This window comes from Hyla sarda, chromosome 7 (assembly GCF_029499605.1).
Source record: "Hyla sarda isolate aHylSar1 chromosome 7, aHylSar1.hap1, whole genome shotgun sequence".
In the NCBI taxonomy this organism is placed as follows: domain Eukaryota; kingdom Metazoa; phylum Chordata; class Amphibia; order Anura; family Hylidae; genus Hyla; species Hyla sarda.
In genome coordinates, this window is record NC_079195.1 from 170,655,738 (window position 1) to 170,673,120 (window position 17,383).

The following is a 17,383-nucleotide window of genomic DNA, read 5'->3' on the forward strand; positions in this document are numbered from 1 at the left end:
AAGAGAGTGATGATTGGGTAACAGCGCCCTTATATCTAAAGGGGTGGGCTTTAAGCTTATTGGTCCCCCAGACCTGTCAGTCCTAATACAAAGCATTGTGGTACAACACGTGACATGAGCACCTGACCTGGAAGGTCCTTAACCTTAGCAGAACAATATAATTAATAATCATGTGACCTAAGGTCCTGGAATCAATATTTACACTATACATTACATATATTACAAACACATAAAATTAAAGAAGGAAGAGGTGACTAGGGGTTATCCCACTAAGCATCCTATCAGTGCGGAGGAACTCTGACCTTCGGGACTTATAACACAAGGTACAGTACGTGTACGGTATCGGGACACCACAAATGTAATAGACAGACCCCTATTTATTTAAATGTTCAGGGACTCTATAGTGACAGGGACTGTTCCCCAGGACTGGCGCATGGCAAATGTGGTGCCAATATTTAAAAAGGGGTCAAAAGGTGACCTCGGGAATTATAGACCTGTTATTTTAACCTCTGTTGTATGTAAATTGTTTGAGGGTTTGCTAAGAGATGCTATTTTGGAGTATCTTGATAAAAATAAATGTATGCCTCCATGTCAGCATGGCTTTATGAGGGATCGGTCCTGTCAAACTAACCTGATCAGCTTTTATGAGGAGGTGAGCTCCAGACTGGACCAGGGGGAATTGCTGTATGTCGTGTATCCAGATTTTTCCAAAGCATTTGATACAGTGCCACATAAAAGATTGATGAATACATACATACATTTATACTGTTTTTTTTTTTTTTTTTTTAAATGGGAAAAGGGGGGTGATTCAAACTTTTATTAGGGAAGGGGTTATATGATCTTTATTAACTTTTTTTCCACTTTTTTTTGCAATGTTATAGATTCCATAGGGGGCTATAACACTGCACACACTGATCTTTTACATTGATTAATGGTTTCTCATAGGAAACCATTGATCGATGATTCTGCCGCTTGACGTTCATGCCTGGATCTCAGGCACTGAGCAGTCATTCAGCGATTGGACACCAGGAGGCAGGTAAGCGGACCCCCCTCGTGTCCTACAGCTGTTCGGGATGCCGCGATTTCACCACGGCGATCCCAAACAGCCCCCTGAGCTAGCCGGGGTAGTTTAGTTTCACTTTAGACGTGGCAATGGACCTTGAAAGCCGTATCTAAAGGGTTAATATCGCATGGCCCTGCATTATAGAAAGGGAAAGGACCCAGGATGTACATGTACGCCCTTGGTCCTTAACAGGATAAGTATATCAGGGGACCATACAGAGATCTCTCCCATGATCTATTTATACCCAGGACTGTATCTATAACAAGGGGGCATCCTCTACGTTTAGAGGAAAGAAGGTTTCTACACCAGCACAGACGGAGGTTCTTTACTCTAAGAGCAGTGAGACTGTGGAATTCTGTTTGAGGAGGTGGTCATGGAGAACTCTGTAAAAGAGTTAAAAAAGGGGTCTGGATGCATTTTATGAGAATAATAACATTACTGGTTATGTATACTAGATTTATAGGGACAGAACGTTGATCCAGGAATTTATTCTGACTGCCATGTTTGGAGTCGGGAAGGAATTTTTACCTCTAGTATGAGGGTTTTTTCCTTCCTCTAGATCAACTCAGTAGGGCTCATTAGGGTTATAGGTTGAACTTCATGGACTCTGGTCTTTTTTACCAACCTCTATGAACTATGTTACTGTTACTTACGGCCTCCTTTCAGTGACTAATGTGCATGTGCCGCTTCCAGGGAACATCTGTAAGTGAAAACTCTCTGCTTGAGAGATTGATTTCACAGAGCAAGGGATATCCATATGTATATTGAGTGTTTACTATGAGGAAGTGGTCCGGACGCCATGGTGCACTCAGGGCTTAGGAATGCCCTGAGTGCACCAAGCAAGTTCATTTGTATAAACAGAAAAATGGCAATGATGGAGGTATGTAGCCACGGATCGGGAAATGGTAAAGACCATTGGCATTAGTGTTACCCCCACTACCAAAAAGTTAGTGCTGGTATTCCCTTTTAACATATATAGGAATAAAATAATCACTGATGGCCAGGGCTTAGACAAGGTACAGAAGTAGCAGGGTTAACAGGCCCTTAAGAAGGCCCAAATGAAAATACCAGTTATATAAATAGCCCTGGGTTGTAGTAGCCCGTTAACATCTTTGCATAGTATAACCAGCCCCATGGATTAAAGATGCACTGCATGTTAGCTGTTGAGTTGTTGTTTTTTTGTTCCATAAGGCAGACCAAGCAGTCGCTTATGGGCGCACGGACCAGAGGGCGGAAAAATCAAGGACTTTTTTAAGCCGTGTTGCGCCCCGCCGCCCGCTGGGCTGTGTTGTTTGTTCCATGTGTGTCGCTCGCTCATAGAGCGGCGCCCACGGCAGCAGAACAGTTACTCTCCTGGGCATCATGAACAGGCTTCACTACTACTTCACTTGCTCCTAGTGCAACCTCACACCTCCCCCTGGGACCACAGATAAATAAAAGCTGCCCTGTGCAGCCGGTGCAGGGGCCTCTCACAAAACACATATGAGCAGCGGCGCTGCACCGCCGCTGCTTACTGTTCTTAAGTGCCTGCTGCGCTATTATGCGCCGCAGGGACTTTAGACCAATTGAATTTCACTTCTGGCGGAAGCGTCAGCGTCATGTGCTGAACGCTTCTGCCAGTGAGGATCCTGCGCCCGGGCAGCAATAACATGAGGGACGCTTCCTGCAGACAGAACGCCGCACAGGTGAGGGTGGGGAGCGGGGATTTTTAATGCAAATGGGAGGGGGGTTGATTAGAAGGGGTAATTAATAGAAGTGCGGGTGTTAATGGAAGCAAGGGCAGGAGGGGTGAATATAAGAAGGAGCGGGGGGGGGGGGGTTTAATGGAAGCAGAGGGGGGGGGTTTAATGGAAGCAGAGGAGACAGTGGAAGCAGATGGGGGGGTTAATGGAAGCAGAGGAGACAGTGGAAGCAGAGGGGGGGTTTAATGGAAGCAGAGGAGGCAGTGGAAGCAGAGGGGGGGGGTTAATGGAAGAAGGGGGGATGGATAACGGAAACAGAGCAGGGGGGATGGATGATGGAAGAAGGAGCAAGGGGGGGGGTTAATGGAGACGGGGTGGATAATGAAAGCAGGAGGGCATAATGGAAGAAGGAGCAGGGGGGATGGATAATGGAAGCAGGGGGGTAATGGAAACGGGGGTGGATAATGGCAGCAGGGGGGGTAATGGAAGTGCGGGGGGATGGATAATGGAAGCGGGGGGGGGGGGGGTAATGGAAGCGGGGGGATGGATAATGGAAGCAGGGGGATGGAGGTAATGGAAACGGGGGATGGATAATGGAAGCGGGGGATGGATAAGTCGACTACCACACTCCACCACCGGCCACCAGAACTCCCACACGCAAGTACAGATAATGTATAGATGTGACCTGCAGTCCTATGTAACACCACAGATAACACAGTGATAACCCTCAGAGTACAGATAATGTAGTAGATGTGACCTACAGTCCTATGTAACACCACAGATAACACAGTGATAACCCTCAGAGTACAGATAATGTAGTAGATGTGACCTACAGTCCTATGTAACACCACAGATAACACAGTGATAACCCTCAGAGTACAGATAATGTAGTAGATGCTACCCGTGTTATCTGTGGTGTTACATAGGACTGCAGGACACATCTACTACATTATCTGTACTCAGAGGGTTATCACTGTGTTATCTGTGGTGTAACATAGGACTGCATATCACATCTACTACATTATCTGTACTCAGAGGGTTATCACTGTTATCTGTGGTGTTACATAGGACTGCAGGACACATCTACTACATTATCTGTACTCAGAGGGTTATCACTGTTATCTGTGGTGTTACATAGGACTGCAGGACACATCTACTACATTATCTGTACTCAGAGGGTTATCACTGTGTTATCTGTGGGGTGACATAGGACTGCATATCATATCTACTACATTATCTGTACTCAGAGAGTTATCACTGTGTTATCTGTGGTGTTACATAGGACTGCAGGTCACATCTATACATTATCTGTACTCTGAGGGTTATCACTGTTATCTGTGCTGTTACATAGGACTGCAGGTTACATCTACTACATTATATGTACTTGCGTGTGGGAGTTCTGGTGGCCGGTGGTGGAGTGTGGTAGTCGACTTGGGGGGGAGCTTCGCTTGTGTTGGCAGAAATCCTTGCACCGGCCCTGTCCATATATATTTTGAGTATTTAAGCTTATAAACAGTTGCTTAGTTGTGTCAGTAGTTATGCATGTGTGTTACTAGATACATCCTCAGCACTCCTCATTCTGCTGATCACTAAAGATCCTGTTCAGTGTGAGGTCAAGTGACCAAAGAAGCATTGGACAGGACCTCGGCATGTAATTTCAGTCTTTACTAGCGAATGTAACTAAGCACTCTCTGCTCAGCTGTGTGACCCCTGACATCATCTACAGCAGTACAGTTCCCTGACAAATTGCCCTCAGCAGACATATGTACAGGCTATGTCTGTTTATTGTCAGAAAGACATTTCATAAATGTGCTTAGTATTGGCAGTATGTTTGCAATTATTTGCAACCTTACATATTTATTTTCTTGCTCACTCAGGCAGTTTAATACAGTTGCCTATTGATATAAATGGTTAATGTTTAGTTTAAGTGTGCAAGGTATGTTAAGGATTTCCAAAACTTTTAAGAGATAGAACACAAGCCTCTGGTGCCCTCAACTTAGGTCAGACTGTGATTTTAAAGGGGAAAACATTTATTCATTTCAAATTTGTAAATTACTTCTATTTAAAAGTTTTAATCCTTCCAGTACTTATCAGCTGCTGTATGCTCCAGAGGAAGTTGTGTAGTTATTTCCAATCTGATCACAGTGCCCTCTGCTGCCACCTCTGTCTGTGTCAGGAACTGTCGAAAGCAGGAGAGGTTCACTATGTCCTGCTCTCAACAGTTCTTGACACAGACAGAGGTGGCAGCAAAGCGTAATGTGGTCAGACTGTAAAGAACTACATAACTTTTTTTTGAGCATATAGCAGCTGATAAATACTTTATAACTTACAAATTGTTTTCTTCTCTGGAGTATGCCTTTAAAAGCAGCCCTGGTACACACATCCCACACACCCACATACAATATCATCCACCCAGCCCTCTCTGGATGTCTCCCGGTCACTCAGAAGACAAATTAAATGGAACAGTGGGAACATGGAATGTAAAATGGGCCTTAGAAAGGTAGAAGTTGTTATCTTATGGGTAACACAAGGATTTACTATAACAGAGGTAAGGAGAGCAGACAGATCCTCTATACATCCAGTGACACACAGGTGGTGATTTCTCCAATCTCTGAGCTGTTCTCTTTCCTTTTCTTCCCCATCCTACCCCGAACGCTATCATGGCTTCTGCTCATGACTAGTCTCTTCAGAGTTTGTCACCAATGTTTTTGCTCCTCACCTTTGCAGCATATCTCTTACTCTCTCTATATAATACTGACACACACTGTGCCCCTGAATATAAAAGTGCCACACACTGTGCCTTCTGGATATATTGGTGCTACACCCTTATATAAAAGATGGGTTTTTGTTTCAAGTCCTATGCAAGTATATGGGACTTCCAGTACCTTACTCCACAAACTCCCCTCTGCATCTCCTGGTGAATGTGTCAGTCCGGCTTGCAAGCCACACTCCATCTCACAAAGACATGCCCACTGTTTAAGCACCACCCCTTTTATTCTCTACCCTTTTTGTGCATCGGTCTGGCTTGCAAATCACGCCCAGTCCCACAAAGTCATGTCCCCTTCTATTTTCAACTTACAATATCTTCATCACAAATCAGTCCCACCGGAGGACAGGACATGAGGAAGGGATAGGAGGATGGGATATGAGGATGGAAAAAGAGGTCGGGCTAGGAGGTCGAGATATGAGGATGACCCATACGGTCGGGATAGGAGGACGGGATATGAGGACAGGATAGGAGGTCTGGACATGAGGACTGGGTATGAGGTCGGCATATGAGGACGGGATAGGAGGTTGGGATATGAGGACGGGATAGGAGGCCGGGATATGAGGTCGAGATAGGAGGTTGGAATAGGAGGTCGAGATATGAGGATAGAATAGGAGGTCAGGATATGAGGATGGGATATGAGGTTGAGATAGGAGGACAGGATATGGGGTTGGGATATGACAACAATACATTACATGAGGATGGGATATGAAGTCAAATGCTTCCTCCATTGTTGATTTTCCTCCCCAACATGGATTAGGAAGGAAAAACCAGGCAACGCCGGGTACTCAGCTAGTAAGTAATAAACTTAAAAGATTTTTTAGACAAATTTGTAAAATGTATAATATTTTTTTTTACATGTCCTGTAGATATGCCATAAATGTATTAAATGGGAAAGGCACTTAAAAAGGATCTGTTAAAGGTGGAGCTTGGATGTCGAGCTAAGCGGTCGCATGCGCTGGAGCTCCTGTTGCTCTGCACTCCTGAAAAGTGGCCGGTACTTACCCCTGCGGCTCTTTGGCTCTAGCGGAGGACCTTGCTGGTATGCGTTGGCGGACTCTGTGTGCAGCGGTCTTCTGGTGCGGGAATGGGGTTCTCTTTTGCGGCTGTCGGGCGGCATCTCTACCGCTCTGCGGTGGTGTCAGCTGCTCCCTCCAATCCTTGGGCTGAGATGAATCTTCTTTGGGCAGTGAGGACTCTTCGCCGCCATTGCAGCCTTGTGGGCATGGCTTTCCTATCGCTAGGATACTCCTCGGCTCCTCAGAGCTGGCCTGGGAGGTGTCCATAAGGCTCCAGGCTGTTTGCTGCTGCAGGTGAGGTGGATCTCCATACAATCTTCTATCTTTGCCTCTGCTGCCTTTTGCCCTACCATTACGGGTGACTTGTTACTGTCTTACTGGGGCTTTTGGTGCTTTGTGGTCTGCCTCCGCAATCTGCGATACGCTGTGGACCCTGCTCCTGCCCGGTGTGCTTCATCTGCATTCCTTGGACTGGGTTTCTGGTGACTTTCTGCCTGCTCTTTGTGTGGCCCTGTTGATCATGGGCGGCCCTCGTCACAAGAATAAGAAATCCAAAGTGTATGCTGAGACCTTTCGGCAGACTTCTGATGAGGAGGCTTCCTCTTATGACGGGTCCTCCTGCTCCGGTGGCCCTTCTCAGCAAGATCCTGGTACTCAGACTCCGTTTCCTACTAAAGTTTCTGTGCAGGCGGCGAAAGCGCTGAGCCAGTTCTTCAGCTCTCAGGACCGTCCTAGAGGTGATTCTCCTGATCCGCCTCTGTCACTGATTGAAGGGTCTCCGACTCTCCAGCAGCCGCAGTCCCATAAAAGGTCAGTCTATGATGCCACAGCTATGGACCATCGGTTCTCAGAGCTCTTAGCGGCCTTTACCTACTGTCAATCCGTTATGGTGACTAAAGTGGATGAGCTGCAGCAGGAATTTATCTTGCGACATGAGACCCAAAAGGTACGTGAGCGCACTGAAGAGGTGGAGCACAGGGTCTCTGTGGTGGAAGATACCTTACACCCCCTACCAGAGCAGGTAAATTAGGTGCACAATAGATAAGCCTAACCCTCTGTAGTTTGGTCTATATTTATGCGGGACAGAGACAGCTTTGATAAATCTCCCCCAATCTCAGGGGGAGATTTCAGTTTACCATTTTCTTTGTAGGATATATATGTCTATATGGGTAGTGTCTACAGTGTTGACAAAGTTTTTCTTGTGGGATTAGATTAATTGTGGTTTTAGTCATGTTCGGCGTTCTTTAAATGCCCGTAGCAGTTGTATTTAGGGTCTAGGTCTGCACTGTGTTAGAGACTAGCAGTTTGTCACGTCCCGTTAAGTGTTAGAGTGATTGACTTTGTTTCAGTGTTATGTGTCTGTGCCCTGTTCGTCTTTCTGTTGGGTGAATGTGGTATGTATGGTCCCGGTGCTCTGCCCTTCTCTGTTCTGGTCCTCCCTCGGGTTTTCCTGTGCATGTGCAGTGTTATATTTTATGATGGGGACACAAAAGGTGGCTAGCTGGAATGTCTGGGGGCTTAATTCCAAGTTTAAACGGCCTTGTGCCTGGACTTTTTGAAACGTCAGTCTCCTCACATTGTCTACAGGAGACTCATATTACGGGTCAGAAAATTCTTGCTCTAAAAAGGGCCTGGATAGCGAGGGGCTATTATACTTCCTATTCCAACTATGCTAGGGGTGTTTCGGTGCTAATCACGAAGTCCCTGTCCCTGGCGGTTTCTCAGGTAGCCTGTGACCACTTTGGGAGATTTGTGATTTTACACTGTTCTCTGGGTTCTTTCTCATTTGTTCTTGTCTCTGTTTATGTACCTCCTCCCTTTCAGGTTTCTGTACTGGAGCTTGTTACTAACAAACTAATGTCTTTTCCCTCTGACCCTGTCCTTTTCATAGGTGATGTCAACATGGCTCCTGATCCACTGATCAACCGCACCACTGCTGCTGACCCTGGCTCCTCCTCCTTTAATACTTGGCGATTGGCGTTGGGCCTGAACGACCTCTGGAGGTGGAAGTACCCCACTGCTACTTACTTTTCCTTTTACTCGTTCTCTCACATTGATTTCGCACTGACATCCGACGACCTCCTTCCTTTGGTAAGAAAGGTTTCCTACACCACTAGGGGTGGTAGTCCTGCACTTAGGCCCTAATCCCCCATCCCGTATCTGGAGCATGCACCCTGGGTGGCTACAGGCCGGGGCAGTTGTGGAGGCTCTGGGAGCTGCTCATGCTGATTATTGGCACATAATGCCGCTTTTCCTGACCCCTTAGTTAAATGGGACACCTACAAAGCCATGATTAGAAGTGTCTTTACAGCAGGAGTAGCAGGCCAGCGGAAATGTAGGTCAGAGATGAAGGGTAACAGTTCAAAATATAGGGCGGTACTTGGACTAGCGTTGTGCATGAGGATAGAGATAATAGGAATAATGTAATGAATCCCAGCCCTCACTTATCTTCAAGCAATGTAGATTTATTCATGCAAGACGCGTTTCGGCGGTAAGCCTTTTTCAATTGCAGACATATCTGCAATTGACATGTCTGCAATTGAAAATGGCTTACCGCCGAAACGCGTCTTGCGTGAATAAATCTACATTGCTTGAAGATAAGTGAGTGCCGGGATTCATTACATTATTCCTAGAGATGAAGGGTAGGCTGTTGCAGGAGGTGAGTGTTCTTTAAACACAGTATGTTAGGAACCCCTCTCCTGAGACAGAGAGAGTATGGGCCAAGGCGCAGAGATCCCTGTTGGTTATTCAGAAAGATGGGGTCCAGTTGTGGTTAGCGGATAGGGAGGCTGCCCACTTTGAATTTGGAGATAAAAATGGTAAACTTTTGGCACATTTGGCGAGGGCGAGTCACCCTGCTACCTCTATCCCTTGTATTAAGGGCAATGACAGTGCTGTGGTGGTAGACCCCCGGCTGATCTGTCTTTCAGGACTTTTACTCCTCTTCGTATGCGGCCCCTTCTTTGCCCTGTCATGGGGAAATGTTGTTCTTCTTGCGTGACTTGTCCCTTCCCACACTTAGTCGTGCACAGGCCGAGGCATTAGATGCATTAGATGCCCTCTTCACAGTTGAAGAGGTTGAACTGGCCATATGTGATCTTCACCATGGGAAGATCCCCGGTTTAAATAGGATGATAGGTGATTGGTATAGGATGAATGAGGAGCAACTGGCCCCTATACTTCTTAAATTGTTTCACTGTTTCGATAGCTGCGGCTAATGCTCTTCCAGACTCTATGAGGGAGTCGTTGATTGTAGTGATCTCTAAGCCTGGAAAGGACCCGCTGCTGCCTGATTCTTATAGACCTATTTCCCTGTTGAATGTTGATATTAAGATCTTGGCTAGAGTCCTGGCTACTCGCCTATATCGGGTCATTAATGCTATCATTCATCCTGACCAAATTGGGTTTATGCCGGGTAGGGCCACTGATGTTAATTTGAAGCGTCTGCAACTTAACATAGCTGCGGTGGGGGAGGGGTTTCCTACTGGTGTGGTGGTTAATCTGGATATTTACAAAGCCTTTGACTTTGTGTTGTGGCCTTATCTGTGGGAGGTTGTAGGTGCGTTTGGGTTTGGTCCCCGAATTTGTGCTTTGGTTCGCGTACTCTACAATGGTCCTAGAGCCCGTATTCGCACTAAATTAGATGTTTCTGCTCCCTTTCTTCTGGGCCATGTGACGAGGCAGGGGTGCCCGCTATCTCCCTTCCTTTTCGGGTTGGCGATGGAGCAGGGACCCTGCGATCTGTGGTATTCCCAGGGGGTCAATTGTAGAGAAGGTTTCAATGTATACGGATGACACCCTGGTATATTTAGTGGATGCAAATGGTTTGCTCCTGTCCCTTATTGATCTACTTGACTGGTTTCCTTCAATTTTGGGCTTGCGGGTCAACTGGACTAAGTCATCCCTAATGGCACTATCCTCTGGAGTTTCCCTCCCAGCCTCTCTTCTGGCAGGGGTGCAGGTAGTTTCCCGTTTTAGATATTTAGGGGTCAAGGTATCTGGATCCCGGATACATTATCTGCCCCTGAACTTGGAGCCTCTTCTCCGCTCCACTGTGCTGTGGCTGACTGCCTGGTCCTAACTCCCTCTCTTCTTAGCGGGCAGGATCAATATTTTTACCTTCCTAAATTCCTTTATCTGTTTCATTTAGCTCCCACGATTCCCCCTAGGAAATATTTTAACACACTGTGTGGTGCTCTGGGATCCTTATACTGGAAGGGGAAATCTCCCAGACTTGGTCGGGCTCTTTTCCAGGCTCCTAAGTGGCATGGCGGCTTAGCTGCCCCTGATGTCTAACTATTTTCTTGCCTCCCAACTGGTCTACGCAGTGTGGTGGCTCAATCTGGATGTGTCCAACTCAGCGACTGCCTTGGCTGGAGCAATTATGAGTTCCTATGAAGCTCTTACTAATACACTCTACAGGTATCATTCTCATTCTTCTTTTCCTATTCCCCTTCAGACTGTAGCTAAAGTATGGTTCGTGGTGTCGAGTAAATTTCCACAGCCTCTGGTATCTCCTAGAGCACCCTTGTGGGGGAATGTACATTTATCTCACCTACATGGGTTACAGGAAGCCAGGTTCTGGGGTTCTCATGGTGTCAAATTTGTGATCCACTTGTTTGCTGAGGATCAGGTTCTCTTTTCCTTCTCAGACATGAAGGAACGTTATGATATCCCTGGAAATGCCTTCCATAGGTATCTTCAGCTTAGGCATGTGGTTCAGGTGCAGTTTGGCTCCCTGACGTATATTTTCTAAGGTGGAGCTTCTCCTGGGCACCATGGATTTCTCTAAACCCTAACTCAGGCCAATGCTCTCCTTCAGACACTTGGGCCTAGCCCGTTTTCACAAGAATTTCCTAAATGGGTGGCTGATATCCCGGATTTGTCTGAGGATCAGTGGAAGGAGGTTGAAGGCTCTTATTATTCTACAGTAGTCAGTAGTAGAGAGATGCTGATCCAATCCCGGTATGATTTACGGTTCTATTATACTCCTGCTAAGCTGAAGCGTATTGGTGTTTCTCAATCTGATTTGTGTTTCCGTTGTTCTTGTGAAGTCGCCACTTTTCCACATGCTGTATGGAAATGTCCTGTCATTGCTCTCTTCTGGAGGGAGGTGATGGGGTTTCTGGCTGATAATCAAGACTTTCCTTTCCTACTCACCCCTATGGTATGCTTGCTGGGAGTCATTAATGAGGTGGTTTCTAGTTCACTCAGATGCCTATTGATTCGCTTTTTGCTGTTCTGTGCCCGTAAGGTGGTAGTGATGACTGGAAGGATACCTCCCCTCCCCCGCTGTCTCTTTGGCTGACTTTGGTCAACAAGTATGTCCCGTTATACCAGGCTCTTTATGTGAGTCGTAAGTGCCCAAAGAAATTTGACAGGGTATAGACCCCCTGGCTTCTGCTTGATGAGTCAGCCAAGTGTGGTGTCCCGGTACCACATCCTATACGGTACCTATGTATGTGTGGGTCCCCATAGCCAGAGTCCCTAGGACATAGGGATCCCTGTCACTTAACCCCTTGTCGCCTCTATTTCTACTAATAGACCAGTGGTCTATATAAGGTTAATGTAAATGTAATGATATATCTGTAAATAAATGGTTAATTAACTGTGCCATAGCGTTGCAGGACCTGCGGGTGAACTCTATGGTATTAAGCTTAAGGACCTTTGGAGGCCCTGTGACGTAAGCAATCCCATTACTCTCTGTAATGGTGAATGACAGATGTTCAGACCAATCGGATTCACCCCGCCCCCTGCCCATATAAGCGAGCGGCGGCGGCCATGTTTCTCTCTCTTACCTCGTGGGCTGTCATGAGAGAAGGATCTGCGCAGCAACTAACGCAGTGAGTTAGACCCGAGCCTTGCGGCAATGGCTGAACAATTCTAAGTCTAGAGTGTATCAATCCCCAGACACTCTGCAGCATCACCGGACCTAATAATACCCCTAAATCCGGACGGATCTGCAAATATCTACCCTAAATTCAGAGACTGTATGACTAACTCAAAGGTCCACAACAACTGCCAGTCACTAAGCAAGATAAGGACTGTTTATATGAGACTGTTACTGTGCCTTGGATACTGCAAGCACTTAAGTAAAGTTGTTCAAGTTCATGTTCAATCTCTTTGTGGACCTTCAGTCATTTCATGCACATATCGTTACTGGGAAGGGCGGCGATAGACCGGAGCATTGACTCAGCATAACAGCCCTCAGCCTGGCATCACGAACTATAGCATTACATTATAACATTATTATAACATAACATTAACCCCTCCTATACCGATACCATACCACTACTACCATACACCCCCCAAGGGCTACCACACAAGGCTAAAGAGTTATCTGAACCCAGTTCTGTGAAAGCAGCTGTCATTGTACTTGGTTCCCTGAAATATGGTTGTATGCAGTTGGCAGTTCAATGAATGTCTGGGCTTCTTGGTATTACAAAAAAAATCATCTTAAAATCACTGAGTGACAAGGTCAGCACCCTCCATACTTAAGACACAGACAATAAGTCATAGCTAGAATGCTTCAGCTTCTAAGCCCCACAAAATGTCTAATTATAGGTGGTAAACTAATGCTTGTAATGCTGTATGTTAACATGTTTATTATATTAATAATTAAATCAACATATTACTTCTTAATCTGAAAATCTGAAAATGAAATAATACAAATTATTTATATCATGCTACAAAGTACAGTTAAAGTACAACTCCATTATAGCCTACAATATTAATAGAATTGTTTTTTAACCCCTTAACGATGAAGGACGGGGTCACGCCGCTATGCTGACCGCCACGTCTGAAGCGAAAGTGAAAGTATCCCAGCTGCTCAGTCGGGCTGTGCGGGACTACTGCGGGGAAATCGTGGCGTCACGAACAGCTTACAGGACACCGGGAGGGCCCTTTCCTGCCTCCTCTGTGTCCGATCGGCGAATGACTGCTCCGTGCCTGAGATCCAGGCAGGAGCAGTCAAGCGCCGATAACACTGATCATAGGCGTGTTAATACACGCCTGTGATCTGTGTAAAAGATCAGTGTGTGCGGTGTTATAGGTCCCTATGGGAGCTATAAGATTGCAAAAAAAAAAGTTTAAAAAAAAGTGTTAATAAAGATCATTTAACCCCTTCTCTATTAAAAGTTTGAATCACCCCCCTTTTCCCATAAAAAAAACTGTATAAATAAAAATAAACATATGTGGTATCGCCGCGTACATAAATGTCAGAACTATAAAAATATATTGTTAATTAAACCGCGTCAATGGCGTACACGTAAAAAAAAGCGCATTTTTGGTCACTTTTTATACCATTAAAAAATGAATAAAAAGTGATCAAAAAGTCCGATCAAAACAATAATGGTACCGATAAAAACTTCAGATCACGGTGCAAAAAATGAGCCCTATACCGCCCTGTAGGTGGAAAAATAAAAAAGCTATAGGGGTCAGAAGAGGACATTTTTAAACGTCAAAATTTTCCTGCATGTAGTTATGTTTTTTGCCAGAAGTACGACAAAATCAAACCCATATAAGTAGGGTATCATTTTAACTGTATGGGCCTACAGAATAATGATAAGGTGTCATTTTTACCGAAATATGCACTGCGTTGAAACGGAAGCTTACAAAAATTACAAAATGGCGTTTTTTCTTCGATTTTGTCGCACAATGATTTTTTATTCTGTTTTGCCGTGGATTTTTGGGTAAAATGACTGTCACTGCAAAGTAGAATTGGTGACACAAAAAATAAGCCACAATATGGATTTTTAGGTGGAAAATTGAAAGGGTTATGATTTTTAAAAGGTAAGGAGGAAAAAACGAAAATGCAAAAACTGAAAAACCCTGAGTCCTTAAGGGGTTAAGCAATAATACTCTTCCAAGAGCAAATATGTACAATTTTTTTATATCAACTTGTTACAGAAGGTTAGACAGATTTGTAAATTACTTCTATAAAAAAAAAAATATCTTAATTCTTACAGTATTTATCAGATCCTGTATGCTACAGAGGAAGTTGCATAGTTCTTTTTAGTCTGACCACAGTGCTCTCTGCTGACACTTCTGTCCATGTCAGGAATTGTCCAGAGTAGGAGCAAATCCTTATAGCAAACCTCTCCTGCTCTGGACAGTTCCTGACATAGACAGTACTGTCAGCAGAAAAGCACTGTGGTCAGACTGAAAAGAACTACTCAATTTCCTTTGTAGTAAACAGCAGCTGGATTAAGATTTTTTTTTTTTTATAGAAGTAAATTAGAAATCTGTTTAACTTTCTGGCACCAATTGATTTCATTTTTCCCCCCACCGGAGTACCCCTTTAAGGGTGTATGGAGTGTGCTCCAGAGCCAAGCCAACTTCATACCTGACAGCTGCTGGCTGTTTTCAGCAACTTAAAGCCGCTGCTAATAGCTGGCATGAAGCGATCTCTTGTTTAACCCCTTGATGATGCAGTAATTTTTCATTTATGTATTTTCACACTTCTCCTTTTAAAATCCTTAAAGGAGAACTCCAGAATATAAAAATTGTCCCCCATACTGCCAGCAGTAAAAAAAATAAAGATGTACATACCTTCCTCTGCTCCCCCGGGGCCTTCGGTAACCGGTTCCGGTCTCCGCCGCGATCCTCTTCCTGGTTGCCGGTGGTCGGCAAGCCATACAGCACTCAGCCAATCACCGGCTGCAGTGAAGTCCCGGCTTGGCTGGCGATAAGCTGAGCGGCAGTCTGACGTTTTTGGCTCCGGCAGCAGGTGCCGGTGTAGTGAAGAATTTTGTGTCTTAAAGGGTTCTCACACTGCCGCTCAGCTTATCACCGGCCGAGTCGGGACTTCACTGCGGCCAGTTATTGGCTGTGCGCAGTATGACTCGCCGACCACCAGCAACCAAGTAGAGGATTGCGGTAGAGACCGGAGCCGGTTACCGGAGGCCCCGAGGGAGCGAAGGAAGGTATGTATATCTTTATTTTTTTTACTGTCGGCAGTATGGGGGACAATTTTTATATTCTGGAGTTCTCCTTTTAACTCTTTCAATTTTCCCTCTACAGACCCTTATGAGGGCTTGCTGTTTGCGGAACCAATTGTACTTTGTACCACAAAGTCTGTGGAGAAGCCCCCAAAAATGATTTTGGTTGCAAAATTAAATTTTTTTTTATTTCTACGCAGTACACTCTGTAGGTCCATACAACCATACCCAATTTATACAGTTTTTTTTATTAGGTGTTTTATTTTACTAAGTTAACTTAATTTAAATTTAATTAATTTAAAAGGAGGGCACTAAGCTTTGACAAGAGGTTCTCAAAAATTGATGCCCAAGTGTCTAAAGTTTCATTAAAGACTATGCGTCCCTTTGATGATTCCTCTTAACTAAAGGACCCGATGGATAGAAGGGCAAGGGGTCATCTTAGGAGAGCTTGGGAAACAGCTGCTCTCCTAAATGGTAATATTGCTGCTATTTTATTAGGAAGAACTATGTATGGTTCAGCTAGAATATTGTCTGAGGCCATGTTTACACAACAAAATATCTGAGTGGAATCTGGCAGAAGAATTCTTTAACCCCTTAAGGACCATGGACGTACGCCTAAGCACCCTGGTAGTTAAGGACCAAGGACGTACGCATACGTCCGTGGGAATTTCGGTTCATCAGACCCCCCCCCCCCCCCCCATGTCGGCGATCGGCGCAAATCGCAAGTGAATTCACACTTGCGATTTGCGCGATTCTTGGTCATTACGGGTCTATGGTGACCCGGAATATAAGGGGGATCGTGGTTGTCCAAGACATCCATGATCCCCCTGAAGGGATAGGAGTAAGGTGGCAGGGGTGCCCCCCCTCCTATCCCTGCTATCGGTCGTATAGACGCGACGACCAATAGCAGATTAACTTTCGTTTTCCCCGTTCTGCCCACCCACAATTGGCGGGGCAGACCGAGGAAACGAAGGGGACTGGCTTACCCTCAGGGCAACTATCTGTGTCTGAGATCGGCGGGCGGCGATGTCGTGCAGCAAGCTCCCTGGATCCGATGGAAGCCGGTAAGTTGCCTAGCAACATCTGTAGGGCTACAGTCCAAGACCACTATATAGTGGTCTCTATACTGTAGCACTCCAGATGTTGCAAAACTACAACTCCCAGCATGCCCAGAAAGCTGTTTGGGCATGCTGGGATTTGTAGTTTTGCAACAGCTGGAGAGCTACAGTTTGAGACCACTATACAGTAGTCTCTGAACTATAGCCCTCCACATCTTGCAAAACTACAACTCCTAGCATGCCCACACAACTGTTTGCTGTCAGAGCATGCTGAGATTTGTAGTTTTACAACATCTGGAGGGCCACAGTTTGCAGTGGTCTCTATACTGTAGCTCTCCAGATGTTGCAAAACAGCAAATCCCAGCATTCTGGGAGTTGTAGTTGCGATCCCTCCAGCTGTTGCATAACTACATCTCCCAGCATGCCCTTCGGCAATCAGTACATGCTGGGAGTTGTAGTTTTGCAACTGCTGGAGGCACACTGGTTTGGAAAATACTGAGTTAGATAACAGAACCTAACTGAAGGTTTTCCAACCAGTGTGCCTCCAGCTGTTGCAAAAGTACAACTCCCAGCATGCACGGTCTGTCAGTACATGCTGGGAGTTGTAGTTTTGAAACAGCTGGAGGTTTGCCCCCCCCATGTGAACATACAGGGTACATTCACACAGGCAGGTTTACAGTAAGTTTTCTGCTTCAAGTATGAGCTGCGGCAAATTTTTCGCTGTAGCGCAAACTCCTAGCGGGGAACTCACTGTAAAACTCGGCCAGTGCAAATGTACCCTAATAACACTACACTACACTAACACATAATAAAGGGTAAAACACTACATATACACCCCCTTACACTGTCCCCCCC

The 17,383-nt window shown here is 45.5% G+C and overlaps 1 protein-coding gene across 10 annotated transcripts in view; it reads right to left on the reverse strand.

Moving 5' to 3' along the window:
- Nucleotides 1-17,383, reverse strand: part of LOC130282724 (dual specificity phosphatase 29-like) — a 57,152-nt gene that overhangs the window by 19,409 nt on the left and 20,360 nt on the right. The window contains exon 1 of one of the 10 annotated variants that reach the window (XM_056531289.1): nt 15,082-15,098. The exons of the other annotated variants lie outside the window; for them this stretch is intronic. The gene's annotated coding sequence lies outside the window, so the exon portion shown is untranslated. Of the gene's footprint in view, nt 1-15,081; nt 15,099-17,383 lie in introns of those variants that run through there. 10 annotated transcript variants of the gene reach the window in all.